Here is a 26,260-nt window from a genome sequence, read left to right on the forward strand (position 1 = left end):
CGGTGGCTCCTAGCGGAGCGGAGCTTTGGGACATGAGCGGATCATGGACGGCGGAAATGTTGCTCGGCGGATATATTGCTCAGCAGAGACCACCCGTGGAGGTCACCCAGTGGTGAAGTCCGACGGAAGATAAGTTCGGCTGTGGAGTTCCTGCGGTGCTGCTGATTGGAGGAGCGGATCTTTGCTCGTGGTCTTGCAACCTGGCAGAGCCTCTCTGAAGATGCCGGCGGAGCTAGGCTTTGATTTGATGCTGTAAACTAATCTGCAAATGGGTGTCCAGAGAAGATTTGGACCAAATTTTTTTTAGATGGTCGTTGACCATTGTTTAACCGCTGTTGACCAACCTTGTGGGCGTTGACCAGCCCTGATTTGATGTTGAACCAGTGTTGACTCGACGCTTACGGGTCAAAGTTCGTGGTAGGTGATGAAGCCCTTGTGTTAGCTTCCCACAGACGGCGCCAATGTTAACGTTCGGATCCGTGGGGATCTAATTAACGATAAGTAAAGAGAGAGAGAGAGAGAATGAGACACAAGAAGTATAGTGGTTCGTCTCCCGCCTGAGCGGGAGACTACGTCCACTTGAAAGCTTAACTAGTGTGTTGGGCCTTGCGGCCCAAGGGGATTACAAAGTGTGTAATGGGATGGATGTTTAAGTGCATGGGAGGAGGCATTCCTTTTATAGGTGAAGGAATGCTCTTCCTTTACATGGTTTCCGATGTGGGACTCAAATATCACTATTCTAGTCTAGAAAGCATGTTTGTGAAGGCAACTTCGCAAGGCCGGGAAGTTGGCTTCCCGGCGACGTATTTGCCACTTTCGGATACCGTAGCGTAGCTTGAACATAGGGCTACGGGATGCATGTCTCGGTTGGGCCCTACTATGGCTTGTGGGCCCCTCTAAGAGGGTGTTACTTATGCTTGATAATGTAGAAAATAGCCTTGCTAGCAGAGGTATCTACACTCATATATGCTGACATTTGCCACTATGACTGATACTTTGTTAAGAAATTAGCTACTACCAAGAAAGTTGGACTACTTTCGAAGCAGTAGATGACATCTTCCTTGAGAATGCTTGTATACAGTGCTGGGCAAATAAATGCACTGAGTATTGTTCGATGGTGAAATCTACCTAGTGGTCAAAAATATTTCCCTCTTATTATCCTTGAAGTGGTCGCATCGTCTAACACTTGGATATGGCACCGGTGAAAGATGGTTGTGGGAATCCACTGACAAAAGATGGTTGTGTATAGTATCCACGAAGGAAAGCTGTTGAAAGTTTCACCCACTGTTGTATCATTATCTTCTCTATCCGCTATCTTCTTTTTCTTTTCTTTTTTTGCCATGTTTTCTATTTCTTTGGTCTTATTTGACTTGTATCCAATTCGCTTTTTGTTTACAAGACAGATGACGCCAAAAAGAAAAATTGTCAGAAAAAACAAAAGAAGATAGTGGATAGAGAAGATGAAAATATAACAGGTGGGTCAAATTTTCAAACACCTTTTCTCGGTGGATACTATATGCAACCACCTTTAGCAAGTAGATTCTCACAACCACCTTTCACTAGTGTCATATCCAAGTGTCATATGATGCGACCACTTCAAGGATGATAGTGGGAAAATATTTTTGACCACTATATTCTCCAGCCCAATTGGTTGGGTAATTCTTTCATTGCCAGTGAATACAGTCAATGCTCCCAATCATCCTTGAAAAACCTCTTATCTTAGTTTTGACAAAAAGGCTTCTAAGGTCGACTGCATTAGGAGCACAGAGATATTCTTTTAAGTAGACAGCAGCGATTCCTTATGTAAAACATTGAAGGCACTAGATGGAGGTAGATTTCGCCATCCAACAAAACTTAGTGCATTGATCTGCCCTAGCACCGTATGCAAACATTTGCAAGGAAGATGTCATCTTCGACTTCGAAAATAGTCCAACTTTCTTGGTAGCATCTTATTTATGAACAAAGTATCAGTCATAGTTGAAAATGTCAGGAGATATGCGGTTGAAGACATTGTGACTCATGCTGTAGCGTGGTCCAAATTCAGCATACTTGAACACTAAACGTTCAATAAAGTAGTCCTCCATCAAAAATTTGCCACTTTCTTCCCTGAGAGAATTAGTGAGAAAAAACTCAAACCTTAGGAAGAAGCCTAGAAGGAAATAGCAACTTGTGGTTCCAATGGTAATTGCAAGTGGCACAATGGGTGCCCCGTCGAAATCTTCAACCTAAGAAGTAAGTGTATCTCCCTAAAACTTTTTGAATCCCTATCTTCGGTATTAGATAGTGTTTCAAAAACTATGATGAACTGTATAGAATGGTCTTCTTATAGTTTGACTAAAATTGTAGGAAACTGAAAATTACCAAAGAAAAGTTATAATGAAATTTACAAAATAGAAACTTTTGATTTCAAAACGTTATATTCAATTAAAACCCAAGAAATAACAATTGAGATAGGATCAGTTATCAAACTATTCAATTGTTTACCCCAAAAATATTAGTACAACATAAAAAGAAGAAATACAAATATTTACACAAAGGAGCGGTACAGATAGGAATTCAATTTTTAATTAGAAATGGTCTCAAAACTTCTATCTTTGTTGCACTTCACGACTGTAGACACAGAAACTTTGAAGACTCCATTTTAGGGTTAGTAGAGTCTAGTCTTTGTAACGGCCCAGCCCACTTCGAATGTTTTCTAAATTTTCCTATGTCACTTAGCGATCCAGGACTTCAAAAGTCTTTAACTTTAAACATCAAAACCCACCATTATGATATGTCTACAGGAGAACAACCCCTGGCTGTCATTTACCGGATCCACGATAGAGTGATGACTACTCTGTTGAATGCAGAAGCAAAATTTACAGATCCCAAAGGTCAGACTCTTTTGTTAGAAACAGAGATGAAAAAGTCAATTGTTATTATTTCTAAAATGATAAAATAGACTGACATTGAACTTCTCTCATAATGGAAACCTGATGAAGCAGTTCCTCCAAAACCAATAGAAAATCAACAAGTAGATTAATAAGGAATTTCATTACCATATATTTGTTTTAATTTTTGTTTGACCTTTTGGACAACACTTCCATATGAATTTTGGCAGATATATTAGGCAAGACCAATCCAGATGAATAACAAATTGTTAGAATACTGCAAAAAAGAATTCCTAGATCTCTTGGACAACAACCTAATGAAACCTAGCAAGTCCCCAAGGAGTTGCGAGAGCAATTTCGTTCAAGAATCGAAGAAAGCAGCTTTATTGGCCAAATCAAACTTACCCAAGAACTGCTTACACTTCCATCTAAATTTTGGCAGATATAATCTAATTGTTGATTTTCTATTGGTTTTGAAGGAACTGCTTCATCAAGTTTCCATCCTGAGGGAAGCTCAATATCAGTCCATTTTAGGAATAATAACATTTGACCTTTTCATATCTGTTTCTAACAAAAGACTTTGACCTTTGGGATCTGTAGATTTTGCTTTTGCATTCAATAAAATAGTCATCACTCTGTAGTGGATCCGGTAAATGACAGCCAGGAGTTATTCTTCTGGAGACATATCATAACCGTGGGTTTTGATGTTTAGAGTTAAATACTTTTGAAGTCCTGAATCGCTAAGTGATACAGGAAAATTTGAAAACATTCAAAGTAGATTGGGCCATTATAAAGACTAGACTCTACTAACCCTAAAATGGAGTCTTCGAAGTTTCTATGTCTACAGTCCCGAAGTGCAACAAGGACATAAGTTTTGAGACCATTTCTAGTTAAAGGCTGAATTCCTATTTGTACCACTCCTATTTATAAATATTTGTATAACTTCTTTTTATGTTCTACTAATATTTCAGGAGTAAACATATACCGCGACTTTTACTCCCCCTCTCTCACTCTGCTAGGGTTAGGGTTTTTGAGTATTTTCGAGTTGTGCGGCATCCCGCTTCATGGCTGCTGCTATTGCCTCCATGACTACCAAGCTAGTGACCAAGTTGGCGCTCAGAGATGGTGAAGAACCGGTGGACTTGTGGAACCTTAGGGTTCCGGGGAAGGAGTTTCTTGCTCGCCATTTTTATTTGGTGGGGAAACTCAACACTTGTAGGGCGGTGGTCTTGGATTCGTTTCGAAGTGCGGTGAGATCCATATGGAGACTGACGGGGACAGTGGAGGTCCAAACTCGGGGTGACCAATTTATGTTTACGTTCACCAATGAACGTGATGTTGCGCGAGTGAAGAAGGGAGGCCCGTTAGGCTTTTAACGGGCTGTGATTCTACTGAATGACTATGATGGATTCTCGGAGATTGCTGAGGTGAAGTTTGATTTTGTTTGGATCTGGGTTGTGCTTCAAGGCATCCCACCGGGTATCTTGACTGAACTCACGGTCAGGCTGGTAGGAGGGACGATTGGAGAGGTTTTGGAGGTGGATCGTTTGGCTCTTCGTCGTGGGGAAGCTCGGGTCTAGCTTACTCTATCCATCAATGACCCGGTGCGCTTGGATCATAAGGTCAGGGTTTCTCCCACTGACGTCCTAATGCTGCGCTTCCAGTATGAGCTGCAGGCTGTGCGCTCTCTTGAATCATGGCGAGCAGCGGTGTTCTAGGGATGAGTCGGAAACCGACACTGTGGTGGAGGAGGGCTCGTAGCAGGCTCCGGGGTCAGCTCTCCCAACCCTCGAGTTTAGGGCTAACTCCCAACCCTCTCCTTCCTTGCTTTCGACCTTTAAAGTTCCTAACTTGCTGAAGAAGAGACACGTGCAGATCCGTCCTCTTCCAGCGTTGGTGACTTTGCCTAGGTCTGAGGGCACGTATGCTTCTGTTCCAGTAGTGAGGGTGCGCTGCCCTAGGCAGGAGGAGGACACTAAGGATGGTAAGAGAGCTAAACACAGTCTAGCTCTTGCTCCGATCACTTTGCAATCGAAAAATACACAGTCTAGCTCTTGCTCCGATCATTTTGCAATCGAAAAATCTTGGTCTGGATTTTTCCTCTGACGGTTTGGTGGAGGTGAAGGTGTCGTCACCTCCCAAGGTTTATAAGAAGAAAGGTAGGCCTCAGGGACAGAGAAACAAGATTAAGTCGGCGGCGTCTGTGTGTGGTGGCTCTGAGTCCATGGTGTTAGGCTCAACTGAGGAGGGTTCTGGTAGTATGCATGGTATACATGAGGGAGTCGCAACTTGGCCTGCTTCCTGGTCCGAGTAGGAGAAGTCCCTCTGTCTTCTAGGGTGTGATGGGGCCTCATTGGTTTTGGCGACATACACCAGAATGGTCTTAAGCGTCAAAGGAATCAAGGAGGTGTCACACTTTGGAAGCCATAGGGTTCTTGTTTTTTTTAGTTTATTGTTTTTGCTGGTAGTTTCTTTGTCGGATTTTAGTTTTTTGTATTTCCTTTGGTTTTTGAGTTCTCTGATGAGCTTGCATTGTAATATGAAGGGTGTCTGTACCCTTCATGCTTGTCCGAGTGAGGTCGTTATGATTTACATTAATGGATTAGTCTTCCGTTGCCCTAAAAAAAAAAAAAAAAAAAATCAGGGGTATACATTTGAATAGCTTGATGGTCTGGTCCTATCTCAATTGTTTGTTCTTGGATTATAATTGAATATAATGTTCTAAAATCAAAAGTACATACTTTGTGAATTTCATTATAACTTTTCTTTGGTAATTTTCAGTTTCCTCCAATTTCAGTCAAATTATAAGAAGACCATTCTTCACAGCTCATCATAGTTTCTGAAACACTACCTGATACTAAAGACCTTAGGATTCAAAATTCTTTGGGGAGATAAACTTACTTCTAAGGTTAAATATTTCGACGGGGCAACCAAACTGACCAACAGATTCATCGCGCCACTTGCGATTTACCACCGGGACCACAAGTTACTACTTCCTTCTAGGTTTTTTCCTAACATTTGGGTTTTTTCTCACCAATTCCACTCTCCTCGTTTGGTGCACGACTTGGATGAGAACTGCGCATTTGAGTATGGTTTTGTAGATTCAGCAACTACTTCGATCACAATGACATTATTGGTCATCATTACTTCATCATCTTCATCCTAGGACTTTGTAATTTTATTCAACCACCTCTTTATTGAAATGAGCGAATAAGATGAAATGTGTAATGCTAGATATATGAAAAAGATAAAGATTTGCTAAAATTAGATTGTGAGTGAATGAAGTGCATAAATTTCCTCTATTTATTGACATTTTTCATACAAAACATGATAAGTTGATAATGACACATGTCAACATTACAATCTTTGTAATCTTATCCAAAATGTTAGATAAAATTACATAGACAATTACCGTCAGATTAAATAGTGTGCGAGTGATTTAGTTCGTTCAAAGTTGTCCATCATTGCTTCCCACTTTTGAAAAAAATTGACATTGGTTGTTTGAATAATAAAAGTGTTGGTGGCTCATAATTTGTCTAGCCAAAAAAAAATTTCAGTGCCTTTTTTTCCTTCACCTAAATTACTAATTGACTTTGTCGATAGGTTTTCCCAAAAATGTTCATCATTACTATTTATTTACATAATATATTTCTTTTATAATAAATAAATTAAATGAATCGTGTCATGCATGACCTAGAGATCTGATGCAAGGAAAAAAACATAAAAAATAGAGCAGCCAAACAACCACCACACTCCCGTCCCCGCGTGCAACCATTACTTATTGACTTTGTTGATAGGTTTTCCAAAAATGTTTATCATTACTATTTATTTACATAATATATTTCTCATTTACAATAAACAAATTAAATAAACCGTGTCATGACCTAGAGATCTGATGCAAGGAAACAAACATTAAAAAACAAACACAAAATCAATGTCATAGGCAGGCTTGGACAAGACACACTTGGTCGTCCACTTCGCTTGAAATCTTATGTTAATTTTTGTAGACATGAGATCCTCAAAACTTTAGTTTTGCTTTTTCCAACCGATCTGATGCAGCTTTTGACTTTATCTCAAACTCAATCTTTTTTTTTTTTTTTTTGGCTTGCATTGACCCTAAGAGCCAATTCACCCATTGGAGGTAAAGGTCAAGGTCACTGGGTCAAGACACTATTCACTGCCACTAGACATGTATTTCCACCCGTTCTGCTTCTTGACATGGCAGTTACTTTTCATTGAAAAAAAAATTATTGAAATATATTTGATGTAAATATATGATAATTATGGACATTTATGGATAACTGATGTAAAACGTATGGCAACATTTGTCGAAGAGTAGCTTGATTTGGCATTCAGTTTGCTTCCAATTTGGCATTCGGTGTAAGAATTGTGATTGCTATAGCTTTTCGGAAAGGGAATGACAATAGGAAGAGAAATTGTCTCTTTGCCATGAGTATGGGGTTTTTCGGGATAGTTTTGGGCCTCAAAACTGCAATTTATTACTATCTTTCTAATATTTTCAGTGGACAAATTATGAACCACCTACATTTACTGACAATTTTTCTGGAAATGGGTGAAGCAACCACCGATAATTTTTTTTGAAAAGAATGAAACAACCACCGACAACTTTGAACGAACTAGATCATTTGCATACTATTCTATTTAACGGTTACTGTAAATGTAATCTTATCTAAGATTTTGGATCATATTACATAGAAGTAGGTGTCAACACGTGTCCTTATCATATGATAACGTTTGATGGGGAAAATGTCAATAAAGAGAGAAAGATGCAGCACTCCATTCACACACAATTTGATATTGGCAAATCTCCTCCTTTTTCATATCTCTCGAATTAATTAACACATTTCCTTTCCTTCTTTCATTTCAATGAAGAAATTATGGGCTAAGATTCGACAGTCTCGAGATGAAGAGATGTGTACAACTAATGTCATTGTGATCGCAGCAATCACTAAAGCTGAATCTGGTAATCAAACACGACGACGGAGTTCTCGACGGGTCGTGCATCGAACGAGGAACGATTTAGGGAAGCAAGAGGCAAAAAAATGATGAAAGATTACTTTGTTGAACGTCCAATTTTCAATGATGAGGAATTCAGAACACGGTATAGGTTGAGTCACAATGTTTTCAACCGCATCTCTGATGACCTTTGTCACTATGACCGGTACTTTGTCCAGAAATCATATGCTGCCAAAAAAATCGAACTACTTCTGGAGCAGAAGCTGACATGTTCCTTACGAATGCTTGCTTACAGTGCTGGAGCAGATCAATGCGCCGAGTATTTTCGGATGGCGAATTCTACCTCTATCGAGGCTTTTCAACGATTTACAAGAGGAATCGTTAATCTGTACTCGGCAGAATACCTCCGCGTTCCTACTCAGGCCGACCTTAGAAGACTGCTGGCCAAAGCTGAGAGAAGAGATTTTCCTGGGATGATTGGAAGCATCGACTGCATGCATTGGCAATGGAAGAATTGCCCAACTGGTTGGGCTGGAGAATACAGAGGTCGAAAACGTATCCCTACTATCATCCTCGAAGTAGTCGCATCGTACAACACATGGATATGGCACGCCTTCTTTGAAATGCCCGAGGCATGCAACGACCTCAACGTCTTGGCAAAGTCCTCGTTGTTTGACGAGCTTACTACTAGTCGAGCACCTCATATCCAATTTCAAGTGAATAACATAATTCACAATTTAGGTTACTATCTCGCTGATGGTATCTTTCTTAGATAGGCGACTTTCGTGAAATCAATTCCAAGGCCTACTCGACCCAATGATCTGAAGTTTTCTCAAGCTCAAGAGGGGCACAGGAAGGATGTGGAAAAATGTTTTGGTATTTTATAGTCGCGCTTTAGAATTGTTAGAGGAGCTGCTCGTGGGTGGGATAGAGAAGACCTTCGATACATCATGTTGACTTATATTATATTACACAACATGATAGTCAAGGATGAAAGACTAGAGGACAGCGATGAGGAATTGGAGTCCGATGAAGAAGAGAAAAACAATATAAGGCCTAGGTTGGCTACGGTTTGGGAAGGACCGACCGGTGATTGACTTTGATCCTGTTGGTAGAGATGGTCATTATTCAAACCGCTCTTGTACCATTGGCATCATATCGATCCATAAATCCGTTGAAATAATAACCATCTCTACCAACAGGATCAAAGTCATCATCGGTCGGTCCATCCCAAACCGTAGCCAACCTGGGCCTCATATTGTTCTCCTCTTCTTCATCGGACTCTAATTTCTCATCGCTATCCTCTAGTCTTTCATCTTCGATTATCATGTTGTGTAATATAATACAAGTTAACATGATGTATAGAAGGTCTTCTCTATCCCATTCACGAGCAGCTCCTCTAATAATACTAAAGCGCGATTGTAACATACCAAAACATCTTTCCACATCCTTCCTGTACCCCTCTTGAGCTTGGAAAAACTTCAGATCCTTAGGTCGAGTAGGCCTTGGAATTGATTTCACGAAAGTTGCTCATCTAAGATAGATACCGTCAGCGAAATAGTAACCTAAATTGTGAATTATGTTATTCACTTGAAATTGGATCTGAGGTGCTCGACCAGCAGTAAGCTCGTCAAACAATGGGGACTTTGCCAGGACATTGAGGTCGTTGCATGCCCCGAACATTCCAAAGAAGGCGTGCCATATCAATGTGTAGTACGATGCGACTACTTCGAGGATGATAGTTGGGATACGTTTTCGACCGTTGTATTCTCCAGCCCAACCGGTTGGGCAATTCTTCCATTGTCAATGCATGCAGTCGATGCTTCCAATCATTCCAGGAAAACCTCTTCTCTCAGCTTTGGCGAGCAGTCTTCTGAGATCGGCCTGAGTAGGAGCGCGAAGGTATTCTGCCGAGTACAGATTAACGACTCCTCTTGTAAATCGTTGAAAAGCCTCGATGGAGGTAGATTTCGCCATCCGAAAATACTCAACGCATTGATCTATGCCAGCACCGTAAATAGGCATTCGTAAGGAAAATGTCATTTTCTACTCCGGAAGTAGTCCGACTTTCTTAGCAACATCTGATTTCTGGACAAAGTACTGATCATAGCGGCAAAGGTCACCGGAGATGTGGTTGAAAACATTGTGACTCATCCTGTGGCGTGTTCGGAATTCCTCATCATTGAAAACTGGACATTCAACAAGGTAATCTTCCATCATGTTTTTGCCTCTTGCTTCCCTAAATCGCTCCACATTCGGTGCATGACCCGGTCAAGAACCCCATTGTTGTGTTTGATTACCAGATTCAGCTTCAGTGACTGCTACGATCACAATGGCATTAGTCGTACACATCTCTTCATAATCTTCATCTCGAGACTATCGAATCTTAGCCCACAATATTTTCGTTGAAATAAGAGAAAGAAAGGAAATGTGTTAATTCCGGAGATATGAAAAAGGAAGAGATTTGTCAATATCAGATTGTGTGAATAGAGTGTTGGCTCTTTCTCTATTTATTGACATTTTTCCCATCAAATGTGATCAGATGATAAAGACACGTGTCGACACCTACTTCTATATAATTTGATCCAAAATCTTAGATAAGATTACATTCACAATAACCGTTAGATTGAATAGTATGCAAATGATCTGGTTCGTTCAATGTTGTCGGTGGTTGTTTCAATCTTTTTAAAAAAAATTGTCGGTGGTTGCTTCACCCATTTCAAGAAAAATTGTCAATAAATGTAGGTGGCTCATAATTTGTCCACCGAAAATATTAGAAAAATAGTAAATTGCAGTTTTGAGGCCCAAAATAATCCCAAAAGCCCGATAAACCCACACATCGTGGCGAAACAACGAGTTCTCTTCCTAGTGTCATTCCCTTTCCGAAAAGCTATAGCAATCACAATTTTGACACCGAATGCCAAATCAAGCTACTCTTCGACAAATGTTGTTATCCATTCTAATCAATTATCTATAAATGTCCATAATTACCATCTATTTAAATCAATTATATATCAATTTTATAATAAATAAAATAAAAAAATTCAATGAACAGTAACTACCATGTCAAGAAACAGAACTGGTGGAAACACATGTCCAGTGGCAGTGAACAGTGTCTTGATCCAGTAACCCAGTAACCTTGACCTTTACCCCCAACTGGTGAACTTGTTTTAAGAAAACAAAGAATTATATCTGGTGAACTTGCGGTAAGAAAACAAAGAATTATACTAATCTAATGATTATGAGCTGGGCCCCACCAATTATTGTTTTTGAATTTGCAGCAGGACATGAGGCGTGGTGTTCCTTTGGTTTTCTACAGTGTTCTTTTTCTTTATGTCTCTTGGTATCTCAGCCATGAACAATAAATTAAATACACAATGGGTGGTATGTCTTTGTTTAACGTCCTGAAGAAAATTTGTGGGTAACCCAGACGTGATCATCAAAAGTAGAACAAACATTTGATGAAATAATGAAGTTTTACTGGTGAAATAAAATAAAAAATTACTGCAGATACAAAAAAAATTAAGTAATATAGTACCGGAGGAAAACTAACCTCAACCTTCTCTCGGTGGCGCGATTGTTGGAATGCTCCATAACTCGAGCTTATTATCCTCTGAAGCTTGAACTACTAACCCGCAGCTTGTTAAAATAATACAGTTTCGGCTCCAGCTCATATATTAGATGAGCAACTGATGATAAGGAAGGCCTGATAGAATACATTTACCTTTATGTTAGTTGAAGCTTACACTGTTATACAGCCCTATATAAGCTTCTAGTGGAGCACTTGCATGGAGAGGGGGGAAGGATTTGGATTAAAACGAATCCTTGGCTACCAATCCAAAATCATATCTGGGACCCCGATATCCGATCTAAAATCTTATGAGTATTGTATAGCTAGCATATGTGAAGTAGGGGCAGGGAGGTGGGGGCGTACAGGATTCCGACAGAAAAAATAAATAAAGAAGAGGAGGAGGATGATTCGTACCAGAAACGCAGCAGAGGAAGAAAAAATGGTTCTTTACTTTTGTCGAGTGGAAGCAACTATAGCTACTTTACTGTGTAACAACTGATGAATTGCCAGCCTCACCGAAAAATCTGTATTGCCAGTGGTTAAGCATCAAGAGAGGCACGAGCAGTGAGACGTTCGAACCCCATCCGGCCCTTTATAAAATTTGAAAATGTTCTTTTATCGTACAAAGGCCCGAACTTGATATTTTCAAACTTAAGGTGAACTACAGTTGGGATCAAATTATAGAACGCATTCAAAAAAAAAAATTCATAAGAATTTTTCGAAACTAAAATTATAAACTCAAAATCGAACAATAAAACAAAAAAATAACGTAATATCCTAAAATATTTATATTATAATTAAATAATAAAGTTGAAGATGTTCCAAATCAAAATTTAATAAATTAAACAATAAATTTGATGTTTTGATAATCTTATTTATATTAATAAATTTAATTTAATTGATAACCATAATATGTTTTTAGAGTGAGACACACATAAAAAGTTGGAAAATTTTACTTCTTACGAAGATGAGGAATTTCCGTAACATCCTCGTGCAGCAAAGTATGTATATCCATCAGAGGCGTAACAAAGCTAGGGATAGAAAACCTCAACCTAGATTTGTCATTGAATCAGCTAACAAATTACCCCTCCCTATAAATGTAGGAGCAGCGAAACTGCACAACTCTTATTCGAGCTAAGCAATTTCGGCAATGAACTCGTAGAGGCGATGGAGAGAAAAATTAGAAGAATTTAAACTAGCAAACGCACTCGTGGAATGGCCTTTTAGCTAAAGAGCATGCCAACCAAGATGATAAGAAAATTCAACACCAATAATAATAGCCATGAACTCTGAGTAGAGAGCATTTCAAACACCTAAGGCTTGACAAAAACCAACTTATTAAATATTAGCCAGTAGCAACACGAAAGACTCCATCACAAGGAGTTATGCCTGGATTCCCTCCGAAGTCTTCAAGCAATTTGGCATTCAATGAATTAGAACACCGACCTGGGAAACAAGGAGCAGCAAACCGGTGTCTAATATCTTTAATTATATACTTCTTACTTAGACCTTCCAAAATCATACTTGAGACCTTAATAATTTCCAATGCCTTCACATCGGTAATCTTAGCCAAATTGGTATACGTACCAAATCCTTACAATTTTCAGTAAAGAACTAAAGAATAAGGAGCTTTACCAAAATTTATATTTGCTGACCCAAACTACTAGCATATTCAACAAATAGTTGTCTAAGCTAATCAGGACACCTCAACTTGATCCTCTTAAAAAAATTATATTATGTCTTTTCTTTTGTTGGCAAAAGATTGTGTTAGTCTAATGAAAAAGAGTTTGATTTGTTAGTTAATAAAATTTGACCATTCTAAGTAAGGTTTCTTACTACGCCACTGTTTGCTATGTTTTTATTTGAGAACAGAGATGAGAAAAAGTTGCGGGTAGCTGCTTTTTTGTTACCGACTCTTTTCAATTCCAATGGGTGGACAAGACACGCTCCGATGTCCACTTCGTTTGAAAAACTCCATTGTAGACATGAGATCCTCAAAACTTTAGTTTTTGCTTTTTCTAACCGATTTGATGAACCTTTTGACTCTATCTTTGACTTTTTCTCAAACTCGATCAATTTTTTTTTTTTTTAATTTCTGGCTTGTTTTGAGCCTAATAAAACAAAGAATTATACTAATTTAATGATTATGAGAAGTTGGGGGCTAGCAATTATTGTTTTTGAATTTGCAGCAGACATGAGGCATGGTGTTCCTTTGGTTTTCTACAGTGGTGTTCTGTAGGTAACTTGGTAGCTCAGCCATGAACAACAAATTAAATACACAATGGGTGGTATGTTAAACAAGACATCCTGAAGAAAATCTGAAGATAACTCAGACGAAATCATCAAAAGTAGAACAAACATTTGATGAAATTGTTTGGCTCCAACAGAAATAATGAAGTTTCACTGGTGAAATAATAAAAAAATTACTGCAGATACAAAACAAATTAAGAAATATAGTAGAGGAAGAAAACTAACCTTAACCTTCTCTCGGTGGAGCGATTGTTGGAATGCTCCATAACTCGAGCTTATTATCCTCTGAAGCTTGAACTACTAACCTGCAGCATGTTAAATAATACAGTTTTGGCTCCTACTGCATATATTATGTGAGCAACTGATGATAAGGAAGGCCTGATAGAATAAATTTACTTTATGTTAGCTGAAGCTTACACTGTTATACAGCACTATATGAGCTTTCGAGTGGGGCACTTTTATAGAGATGGAGGAAGGATTTGGATAAAACGAATCCTTGGCTACCAATCCAAAATCATATCTGGGACCCCATATCCAATCTAAAATCTTACGAGTATTGTATAGCTAGCATTGTATGTGAAGTAGGAGACAGGGAGGAGCGGACGTACCATACTCCGACAGAAGAAAGAAATAAAGAAGAGGAGGAGGATGATTCGTACCAGAAACCCAGTAGAGGAAGAAAATAGGGTTCTTTACTTTTGTCGAGTGGAATCAACTAGCTACTATAGGTCTATAGTGTGTAACAGCTGAATTGCCAGCCTCACCAAAAAAAACAAAACAAAAAATTCTGAATTGGATGCACGTGACGTTCGAACCTCACCGGCCCTTTATAAAATTGAAAATGTTCTTTTATCGCACGTACATAGGCCCGACCTAATATTTTCAAACTTGAGCCGAATTCTAACGGTTGAGACCTCAAATCATAGTATGCATTTAAAATTTATTTTTTTGTAAGGATTTTTTGAAATTAAAATTTTAAACTCAAAATCCAACAATAAAACAAAACAAAAAAAAATGTAATATCCTAAAATATTTCTATTATAATTAAATAATAAAGTAGAAGATGTTCAAAATCAAAATTTAATAAGTTAAACAATAATTCATAACTAATTAGAAGATACAGGGATGTTCCGCTGACCAGGGATGATATGGTCAACTACCGTCTGATTGAAATCAGACGGTTGACAGCTCTCCAGCTTTTTAAAAGATGAGATCTGTTAACCGTCCGATTGAAATCGAACGGTAGTTGACCATATCATCCCTGGTCAGTAGCTGACCAGGGGAACAGCACTCTTAGAAGATAATATTTCCTTAATCTTGTGTAAAAAAATATGGGGAGCGTGAGCTCTCTATAGGGTTTCTTCGCGACGGCTGGGTTCTCTTTGATCCGAGATGAAGCTTCTACCTCCTACTCGGGTTCATATGTGGGTGAGGGCCACGGCTTTGCGCGTGGGCTTCTCCTAGCACTGGGGGTCTTCGGCCTCCCTCTCTTGGTCAGCGATGCTTTCGGTGGCACCTCCAGTACCGTTCTAGGGTCGTTTGCGGCCTGGGTTGTGTCGCCTGGCAGTGGTTTGTCTATCTAGGAAATCTTGGGTCCTGCAAAGCGTCGTCATATTTTTATCTGGCAGCTGGATCTCCGTCCGGAGGTTATGGTGGAGGTGTCTTTCATGGAGAAGCCATTGCGCTTCTCTCACGCGGTGGCTGCAGTGGTGGCCAGTGATAGCGATTACAAGGCAAGTTTAAGTCGAGTTGGGTTTGGCTCGGATCTAGGTTATGGGTTTTTGGGCTTAGGGTCCAACTGGAAGGCTGCTGTGGAGAAGATTTCTCCAATGGTGACAGTTGAATCTGAGAAGGTTATGGTGGTGGGGGAGACCATCATCATGGGGGAGGCTACTCCTATGAGTTTGATAACTGTGGATACTTGGGATGCCCCCTCTACGTAGGGTAGTCTTGGATTTCGTCAAATAAGTTAGGGTTTTTTATTTATCTTTTCTTGCCCTAACATTGTCTAGGTTTGGTTCTTGGTCCTAGTGCCACAATGATTTCATTTGGTTGCTTTAGGGTAACATGCATGGCTTGATATGAACGTGGTCCTCTCGGAGGTAGGTCATGTTGTGTAATCACTACTTATATTCGAATATATGAAAAGTTTGATGTCCTATTTCAAAAATAAAAAAGTTAAACAATAAATTTTATGTTTTGGTAATCTTATTTATATAATAAATCTTATTTAATATGTTTCTAGAGTCAGACACACATAAAAAGTGGGAAAATTTTACACGTAAGAAGATGAGGACTTTCCATAACATCCTTGTGCATCAAAGTATGTATATCCATCAGAGGCGTAACAAAGCCAAGGACAGAAAACCTAAACCTAGATTTGTCATTGAATCCGCTACCAAATTAGCCCTCCCTATGGATGTAGGAGCAGCGAAACTGCATAACTCTTATTCGAGCCAAGTAAGCAATTTCGGCAATGAACTCGTGGAGGCGATGGAGAGAAAAATTAGAAGAATTTAAAATAGCAAACACGCTCGCGCATTGAATGGCTTTTCAGCTAAAGAGCATGCCAACCAAGCTTATAAGAAAATTCAACACCAATGATAACAGCCACGAACTCTAGAGCATTTCAAACACCTAAGGCTCTACAAAATCCAACTAAATATTAGCCAGTAGGGTCACCACGAAAGACTCCATCACAAGCAGTTAAGCCTGGATTCCCTCCAAAGTCTTCAAGCAATTTGGCATTCAATGAATTAGAACACCGACCTGGGAAACAAGGGCAGCAAACCCGTGTCCAATATCTTTAATTATATGCTTCTTCTTAGACCTTCCAAAATCATATTTGAGACCTAAATAATTTCCAAAGCCTTCACAATCGATAATCTTAGCCAAATTGGTATACGTACCAAATCCCTACAATTTTCAGTAAAGAACTAAAGAATAAGGAGCTTTACCAAAATTTATATTTGCTGACCCAAACTACTAGCATATTCAACAAATAGTTGTCTTAGCTAGTCAGGACACCTCAACTTGATCCTCTTAAAAATATTATGTTAAGTCCTTTCTTTTGTTGGCAAAAGATTGTGTTTTCTTTTTTTTTGAGTAAATGAAGATTTCATTGATAATCGTAGGCCAGAACGGCACTTACAAATTTCTCAAAGTAAGAATCATGCACCATTCACTTAAAACATTGAAGGTCCCATAATCAAGGAGCCTAACAAACTACAATATTACCCTACAAAGAGATAATTTTGTGTGAAAATTTCCTTTGCCAATGCGCTCAATTGCGGTGCTCCAGAATCTTCCATTATCAAGATGTTAACGTTAGAGATCCGCGAGGGCCTCTAGTTAGCTTTAGAGAGAGAGAGAGAACAACACAAGCAAAGTATAGTGGTTCGTCTCCGCCTTAGCGGGAGACTACGTCCACTTGAATATTGTACTATGTGTGTTTGGGCCTTGCGGCCCAAGGGGATTACATGAAATGTAATGAGATGTTGTGGAATGTGGGAGGAGAGTTCCTTTTATAGGTGAAGGAAACCATCTCCTTTATATTTTCTTAGATGTGGGATGTAGGAATCACTATTCTAGTCTAGAAAGTATGTTTGTGAAGGCAACTTTGCAAGGCCGGAAAGGTGGCTTCCCGGCGACATATTTGCCACTTCTGGATACCGTGGCGTAGTTTGAACATAGGGCTACGAGATGCATATCTCAGTTGGGTCTCACCATGGCTTGTGGGTGTCCCAAAGAGGGTGTTACTTATGCTTGGTGATGTAGCTAAGTAGCTTACTAGTAGAGGTATCTACACAAGATGTAAAACAAACATCATAATCTGCAGGCTAAAAAACCACCTAAGCATAGTTATTTGGAATAATCCTCCGGGATCCCAAATACGAAACCCTAGAGAACTCGAGGCCAACAGTTAGGTCCCAACCTGGGCAATAACCCCCATATCCTTCCCAATTTCTTTGGACACCCAATCCACACCAGGTAACCCAACAGATTTGGGCCTCCAAGTTGGTCTGGGCCACCCAACTAATAGCTGCACCCGATCGGGGTTTGGCCTCCACTGAGACTCGGGCCACTCAAGTGATCTGGGCACCCATCGAGAGGGGAGCACCCCTCCACCTTTGCCATTGAAGGAGGCTGCCACAGACATCCCCACCGCCATTCGCTGCAACTGATATGCAGAGCTTCTTGTCTCCAACTCCACCAACGAACGCACAACAGGAGCATCCTCAAATTCCGAAGATTGGAGTCCTAAGACTCGCAACACTCCTCTCTAGTGCCTTTCGTGCTTCGCCGTCCAAATCAATTCGACCACCTTCCACGGCCTACCAAAGATCATCGTCCCCCGCAAAACTAACATCTCATTCCATTCCTTCTGGGCTTCAAGGTGTTGTCTGGGTGATTGAGAGTCAGGCTTCAGCCATATTGGCCAAGCAGTTACCTTGAGGCGCCCCCTTGCTGGACAACTCTTCCAACCCATATCTTCAAAATCGTTTTTCTGCAAGAACTCATTCCGGCACGGCATGAGGACGCATCAGAGTAGTGTAAGGCAGAACCAAATTCATAATTTTGCAGATGCAGTAGGGTGCTCGTCAACCATTGTCGACTTGTAAAGGCTGCACCGGACAACAGCCTCGAGTGATAGAGAGGGTAAGATCGCTTAGGATCGACGTAGAACGCCGATGTAGAGACCCAAAACCAAGGCGGCTAGGGTTTAGCATTACCTAGACAACTGCAAAAGATTGTGTTATTCTTAGTGGATGACTAAAAAAGAATTTAATTTGTTAGTTAATAAAATCTTACCATTCTAAATAAGATTTCTTGCTACACCACTGTTTGCTATGTTTTTTTTAGGAACAGAGATGAAAAAAAGTTGCAGGGTAACTGCTTTTTTTTACCGACTCTTTTCTATTCCAAGTTTGGGACATGGTTTAGGGCTTTGGGACGTGATATTTGTATTGGCTAGCTTATATTAGACTTATAGGGAAAATTAATAATAAAAAATAAAAAAGACATGGGACAATAACTTCATCCTTATGGGGAAACAATTGACTAGCTTATATTAGACTTTTAGGGAAAATTTGTAATAAGCATCAACTTATGTGGAAAATAGTACTTATGAGAAATTTTCCTTTAAAAGGATTAAATTTCAAATATTAAAAGAGGTCTAAATATCAAATTTAGAGGTCTAAATAGAAAACCTTGGATTAAGAAATCTTTTTTCTCCATCTACTTGCAACCAAGTGACCAATATATCCCAGGACTCTGGGAGGTAAGAAACAAACACCTGACGAGCTAGTCTAGCTAGTGCTACAAAAAGTAATGTATTGATACATTAAATGTACCAAAATGGAACCTCTAATTAAGGATTCTTCTTAGACACTAAGGAATACCTCGACATTTTCAACAATGGCATAAAAATAAAGTGTCGTCAAGGTCAGGTGAAAAGTCTGTGTTGGGTGCGTGGTTTTTTGGATCCCGATCAATTACAGATCGGAGGTTGGCCATTTGTTTTGAAGTAGCAGATCTGATTTTTTTGGATCAGAGGTTATCGTATGGTTGCCTGGTCTGTGGCAGAAGTCGTGTTCTGGGTTGCAGCAAAGGCAGTGGTGAGTAGCGGTTTTGATTGTAGGAGGTGTGCGATCTTGGTTGGAGCGCGGTGGTGCTCGTCATGGTCTAGCGGCGGGTCCAGCCCTAAGAGCGAGGAAGCAGCTGGTGATCCCTGGTGGTGACGAGGAGATGGGGGCAATGGGCTAGGCTTATGGGCCTGGTCCAACTCAACACTAGCCTTTTTTGTCTGGCCCAATTTGAATAGGAAGGGAAGGGTTTGGGCTGTGGGCTTTTGGGCCTACTGCTTAATTCTCTTTTTTTGCTATTTTTGTTGGGTTTTTCCATAGTGGTCGCCTAATTTTGTTTATTTAGAATAATGTCTTTTCTAGTATAAGTGTCTCTATGAGCCTTTGTAGAAGTATTTAACTTCAACGTACCACAATTGCGTGCTCGGTGTTTGAGGTTAAATAAAATATAGTGCCTACAAGGTAAGGTGTTTTTGTTAGCATAGACTACTCTACGCTATCATTATCTAGACAGAGTAGTCCATTCTTTTGTACGATTCTTATCTATGAACTAGGGGTCATACAACTTGTATGAACTTTATATTTCAACTTGTACACACCTTCCAATTTGGGGATCTAGGGTTCCTTATTCTTATCTTTGTTACCTTTCTTTTACATCAATTCCAATCTGCCTTATCTCTTCCTATCACTTGGGTGTCATGGGTTTCGATTTGGAGAACGAATTGGCCTGGATTTAGTGAAGATTCCCTGCATATTTTGTCTGACTATGGTGATTTACACGAAGACGGCGTTGTGGTTCTTTTCCAGGCCAATCCTATTGACGGCGATCTCTTTCTGCAGATCTTGATTCTTGCCTTCCTGTCAGCTCTATTTCTTTTGTTTAAGACGCCCATGCATTCAAATATCCATCCTTACCGTTGGATCATCATCAGTGGTTTTTTCTCTGTTCACTTGTCGTTACGAGTTCCCAATGAGACTGTCAGCAAATCCGATATTGAGATAAGTTTTTATCCTTATCTTTCTTTTCATCATTACAGTTCTGCCTATTTTGCATTTCCGATATTCGCTTCGTCTTCTGCTATTGCTGTTATTGGCTTAATTGTTTGGGCGATTGTTTTTGCTTGTGTTTTGAGTTGGTATCCTATCTCCCAGATGCAGCTCCTATCTTGGCTTTACCATAATTTGTGGTCTGTTTTGAGTTCCAAGAAGGTTGGTTTACTTCTCAAGATGTTTTACTTCTACATTCTTCCTCATGCGATTGGCTTTATGTATGCCCCAAGCATGAGTGGCCCTATTTATAGTTGGTTTTCCAGAATTTGTGACACACCTCAATCTTATCTGCTTCCTCTCGACCTCCTTCCTCTGCTTTGCACAATGGCTTTCAGCCCCAATGCCCAAGCTCAAGCCAATGCCTCCTCCTCTCGATGATCGTTCCCTTTTAAACTCTATTCTCTGTCTCCCCGTGTTACTACGGACGCCTTCCCGGTTAAATTTGGTGATGAAACCTTTCATGTGGATACCACCCTAGCCTATGTGGATTTGCCTTCACCGCCCACCGGTTTCTTTGAACACTACCTAAACCACTATGTTTTCAGCAAGCTCTTTGGCAAGAAACTTCCAGCTGAAATTGTAGTGAATCGCTACAACGAAATGTGGTCCAATCTGGAAGGCAACTTCCAGATCAACCGGCTGATAAATCGTTGGTTTGTTATAGAGTTCAGTGTTACTAACATTGTTCGGATCCTTTACAAAAGACCTTGGTTTATTGGTAGTCGCATATATCTTCCATTTACAAAGATGGTTTTACGGGTTTGATGCTGCGTCTTCTCGTATTGAAAATCTTATTGTGTGGGTACGACTCCCAAATTTTCCCCTCCCTTATTGGAATAAGCAATCCTTAACTTCCCTTTCTGAAAAAATTGGTCGTTATGTTGGTGCTGATGATAATACTCTACAAGTTAAGAAGTGCATGTTTGCAAGGGTCCTTATAGAGATTGATTTGCGTTTTCCTCTCAAACGCATTGTCCTTGTCAACAACAAAGTAGGTAACCTGATCCCCATTTTGGTCTCTTATGAGGTTCTCTATGAAGTTTGCTTCAGATGTGGTCATTACATTCATCGTAACCAAGTTCATTCCTGTCCTTTTAAGTTGTTCAATGACAATATCTTTATGGTTGAAAGATTTGACAATGACCATCCAGTCTATCCAGCTGAAATGGCCAAGTATGAGAATATTAAGAGTCTGTTTGCAGAACATTTTTCCTTGGTCTTCCCTCAACCTATTCCTGCTCCGACCCTTATAGAAGGTGATAACTCTGTTGATGGGGCATCGTGTCCCGAAAAGGGAAGGTCAAAGGTTTCACTTATCCTAAACAGGGGGCTATCCCCAATAATCAGAAAGCTATGTTAAAGCCTGGCAAGTCTTTCAAGGAGGCAGTTGCAAATAATAGGGCTGGGCCCTCTGGAGTCCCAAAGAATAAGGAGGTGCTGGTTGTTTCTGATGATTCGTCACAAGAAGTGGATCAATACATTGATGCAGAGGAACCTCCTCGCCAAGGTAAGCTGGATATGCTCCTTGGTGAAGCTGCTGGGTTTGAAACTTTTAGCCCAGGTGTGGGGTTTGCCACCAGCCCGAGTCCAAAGAAAAGAACTAGACAAATGGTCGAAAACATGGAAACTAGTACTGATCAGTTTGTGGAAAATGCCTCTATTTTGAATATTTTAAATGAGAATGCTTAGTTGGAACAGCCGGGGCAGTTCCTGGCCTGGTTTTCTAGCCCAAGTTCAGTACCTTATCACAACTTGGCGGCTAGATATTTTGTTTCTCTTAGATACCAGGCTTGCTAGTGTTTCTCTTCCGAATAAACTTAGTTCTTTGTTGTCTTTGCATTTTAATAATATCGAGTTTGTTACTTCTATTGGGCAAAGTGGTGGTTTAATTTTGTGTTGGAATTCTTCTACTGCTATGGTGGATATTATTGTGAAGCATAATAGGTTTTTTCATTGCAACATTATAGATCCTATTTCCAATTCCACTTGGTTTGCTACCTTTGTTTATGTTTACCCGGACAAAAGTTTGCAGATTGACTTTTGGAATGAGTTAACCTCTCTTAAACCTACTTCTAATGATCCTTGGATCCTCATGGGTGATTTTAATAATGTTACTTGTACTGAAGAAAAATCTGGAGGCAACAATCCCTCCTCAGCTTATATGCATAATTTTATTCATTTTCTAAATTCCATTAATGTTTACTCCCTTCCGGCTGAAGGACTTCCTTTCACTTGGTCAAACAAGCATTCTGATCAGTCTTTGATTTTTTGGCGCTTGGATAGAGTGGTGGCTAACCCAAAATGGCTGAATTTATTCCCTTTTGCTACTCTAGAAAATCTCCCTATCTCTGGGTCCGATCATGGACCTATTGTTTTGACTACTCTTCCTGTTAGGGTTATTAAGACTAATAGTCTCAAATTTGAAGCCATTTGGCAAAATCACCTGGAGTTTCCTGACTTAGTCAAAAAAAATTTGGAGTCAGACTCTGGATTCCAACCCTATTAAGAATATTAAGTCTATTTCTAATGCTTTTTGCTTTCACCTCAGTCATTGGAGCAAAGAACAGTTTGGGAACTATAGGAATCAGTACTCTATTTTGGAGAATGATCTATATCCTTCTATCAGCTTCAATTTATGAACTATCCCAATTCTGATTTTTTAAGGAATAAAGTTCAGAGTTTGACAAATGCCCTCTTGGAGGTCCAGCAGAATGAGGAACTGTATTGGGCTCAGAGAGCCAAAGCTAGCTGGCTTGCCCTTGGGGATAAGAATACAAAATTTTTCCATACCACTGCTACTATTAGAAAAAAGAGAAATCGTATTGCAGGAATTAAAAATGACTTGCATATGTGGCTTACTAACCATGATGATATTAGCTTTGTTTTTGTTCAAAGTTTCATGAATAGGTACAAGTCTTTTCGTGGCAATTCTCTGCCAGATAAAGACTTTCTGAATTCAATTGATCCTATTATCTCGGATTCAGATAATCATTGTTTGCTTAGACCAGTCTCTGAAGAAGAAATTCAGCGGGCTGCCTTCTCTATTGGAGGCTTAAAATCCCCTGGACCGAATGGACTTAATGCCTGCTTCTTCTTTTTTCACAAAAACTGGGATATTATTAAGAATAAAGTTTGTGATTTAATTTTAGATTTTTTTCAATAATGTTTCCTCTATAGAACTAATTAATCATACCAACATTGCTTTGATCCCGAAAGTTGAGAAACCTGAGTTAGTAAATCATTTTAGACCCATTAGTCTCTATAACGTCATTTAGAAGATCATTTCTAAAATTTTAGTTTTTCGCCTTAAACCTTTACTTTCAAAATGTATTTCCAAGAATCAAGGAGCTTTTGCGCCAGGGCGCTCGATTACAGATAACATTCTGATAGCTCATGAAATCTTTTCTTCTTTTAATAAGATGAAGGCTAGACATGGGGCAATGGCAGTCAAACTCGATCTGGAGAAAGCCTATGACTTTCTTGATTGGAATTACATTCGTTGTGTTTTATCTACGTTCGGTTTTAATTCTAGATGGATAGATCTGATTATGGAATGTGTTTCCTCAGTCTCTTTTTCAATTCTTATTAATGGTAAGGCTGAGGGACACTTTAAACCCTCGAGGGGTCTTAGGCAAGGAGATCCAATCTCTCCTTACATTTTTATTCTATGAAAGATCTGTGATTGCTCGAAAATGGTTGGGGACGCGACAAAACGATCAAGATATACATGTAGCTTTTTCAACATTTGTATGGAACCTTTAATTCATCTACTGCTCTAAGCACCATGTTGGTTTACTTTCTTCGCCGAATGGTGTTCGAGTTTTTAACCTTCTTTTTGCGGATGATTGTCTGATCTTTGGTAGGGGCTCTCCTAAAGCTGCTCAAAATATCACAGGGATTCTTTCTAGATTTGCTACTTGCTCTGGGCAGCACATTAATTCAGATAAGTCCTCTATCTATTTCTCCTCTAACTTAAATGCTTCAACTAAACTACAGATTGCTAATATTTTGGGTATTCAACATAGAACTACTATAGGCAAATATCTAGGTGTTCATAACATTATATTCTGGAAAAGAGTTGCTTGTTAGAATTTCAAAAAAGCTTAGTGGTTGGAAGAGTTCCACTCTGTCTAGGGCTGAGAGTCTCACTCTTTTAAAGTCGAGCACTTCTGCGGTGCCTAACCATGTTCTTTCTTGCTTTAAATGCCCTACTTCTGTTTCAAAGTCCATAGATAAGGAAATGAGGAATTTCTTTTGGGGTAGCTCTAGTTCCCCTCAGGTTGCTTGGGAGCAAGTTTGCTTGCCGAAGTCTAAAGGAGGGCTTGGTATTAGACCGGTTTCTTGTTTTAATAAAGCAGCCTTGGCCAAGCTAGGTTGGAAAGTTATTACAAACCAAAATAATTGGTGGGTGGAGATTGTTAGGAAAAAATACATTCGTAGGTTCTCATTTTTTGAGGTTCCTAAGCAATCTCATCAGTCGTTTGCTTGAAAGGGTATTTTGGACTCTAGAGATATTATTCTGAAAGGAAAGAGATGGATTATTGGGAATGGTCATAACATAAAATTTTGGACCTTCAATTGGATCTATGATTTCCCCTTGATTCCGCTGGTTGATGTGACTAGCAGATCCTCTATAGATCTAGATGATTCTGTTTCAGATTATTTAGTTAATGGAGTGTGGAATATTGAGAAACTCTCCCAATATTTAGAGTCTTCGATTGTTAGAGATATCTCCTTTGCTAATCTTCCTTTTTCTGACAAGGAAGATGAGTTTGTTTGGGGGCCAACTTCTAATGGGAAATTTTCCATCAAATCAGCCACCTGGTTTCAATGCAATCAGAATGTTCACCCTAAGGCTAATTTGCTGAACAAAATTTGGAAGCTCAATATACCCCCAAAAGCAAAAATATTTGCTTGGCTTCTTGTTAGAGATAGACTAAAAACAAGAGCAAGACTTGCTCGCTTCAATTCTAGTATCAATCCTATTTGTGGCCTGTGTAATAATGGTGTGGTTTCACCAAAAAAAAAATAATAATGGTGTGGAAAATTTGGATCATATTTTTCGATCGTGCCCAAAAGTTTGGGATGTTTGGTCTATGGCTAATCTGAATCAGAGTCCTACTACCTTTAATTGTTTTGATGATTGGATTGTTTACATGTTTCAGAATGCACCAATGGATGCTTTGGAAAATTGTTTGCTTCTTTGTTGGCAAATATGGAAAAAGTGTAATGTTGTTTTGTTCAGGGACTCGGAGTTCGGTCCGGCTTCTGTAGTGCATGCTTCAGCCTCCTTTTGTGCTGCCTACAGCACCCATAACCCCTGTTCTGCTACGACTTCTATTGGCTTAAGTGAAGTCATTAAATGGCACCCGCCGCCTAAAAATTTCGTCAAGCTCAACTTTGACGGGTCTGTTTCTTCTTCCAAATTGGCTGTCGCGGGCTTTGTTATTAGAAACCACTTTGGTGACCCCATTGTTGCTGGTTCGAGGTCAATTGGATCTTCAACGGTTCCTTTGGCTGAATGTACAGCTCTTAAGGATGGCTTGTTAGCTGCTAAGCGATTCAACCTGGACCATATTTAGTGGAGGGTGACTCGTCCCTAATCATCAATTGTGTCAACCGCAAGTGTGAAGCTCCCTGGATGTTAAAATCTCTCCTCAAAGACATAGCTTCTATTGCTAATTCCTCGCAAGCATCTCCTTCTCTCATGTTTTTAGGGAAGCGAACTTCTTAGCTGATACTGTTACATCTAAGGGATCAGGCTCGTCTCCTAGAGCTTGGTTGCAGAGTCTCCCTGTTTTGGCACTCCCTGCCCTTTACTGGGACAAATTTAACTTTGGTTGCCCGAGAGGTTTTTCGTTGTAATTTCCTTCTTTCTCCTAAAACAAAAAAAAACAAAATAAAAAAACTGGGGATACCTCGAGCGAGATAAAAGAATTTAATTGGATGTGTCGAGT

The 26,260-nt window shown here is 39.6% G+C and overlaps 1 long non-coding RNA gene across 4 annotated transcripts; it reads right to left on the reverse strand.

Annotated features, from left to right (window-relative positions):
• Positions 1-815: 815 nt before the first annotated feature.
• LOC112179963 lies at positions 816-14,288 on the reverse strand. Of its 4 annotated transcripts, XR_005802596.1 has the most exons (4): positions 13,894-14,281; positions 11,833-12,079; positions 11,401-11,553; positions 816-2,836 (listed from the first exon to the last, which is right to left on the reverse strand). It is a non-coding gene; the product is annotated as an uncharacterized LOC112179963 (long non-coding RNA). The 4 variants fall into 4 exon arrangements; XR_005802595.1 differs by lacking the exon at positions 816-2,836 and having other exon boundaries at positions 5,952-11,553; positions 13,894-14,288; XR_002928007.2 differs by lacking the exon at positions 816-2,836 and having other exon boundaries at positions 5,952-11,553; positions 11,833-12,008.
• Positions 14,289-26,260: the final 11,972 nt, after the last annotated feature.

This window comes from Rosa chinensis, chromosome 7 (assembly GCF_002994745.2).
Source record: "Rosa chinensis cultivar Old Blush chromosome 7, RchiOBHm-V2, whole genome shotgun sequence".
Lineage (NCBI taxonomy): Eukaryota > Viridiplantae > Streptophyta > Magnoliopsida > Rosales > Rosaceae > Rosa > Rosa chinensis.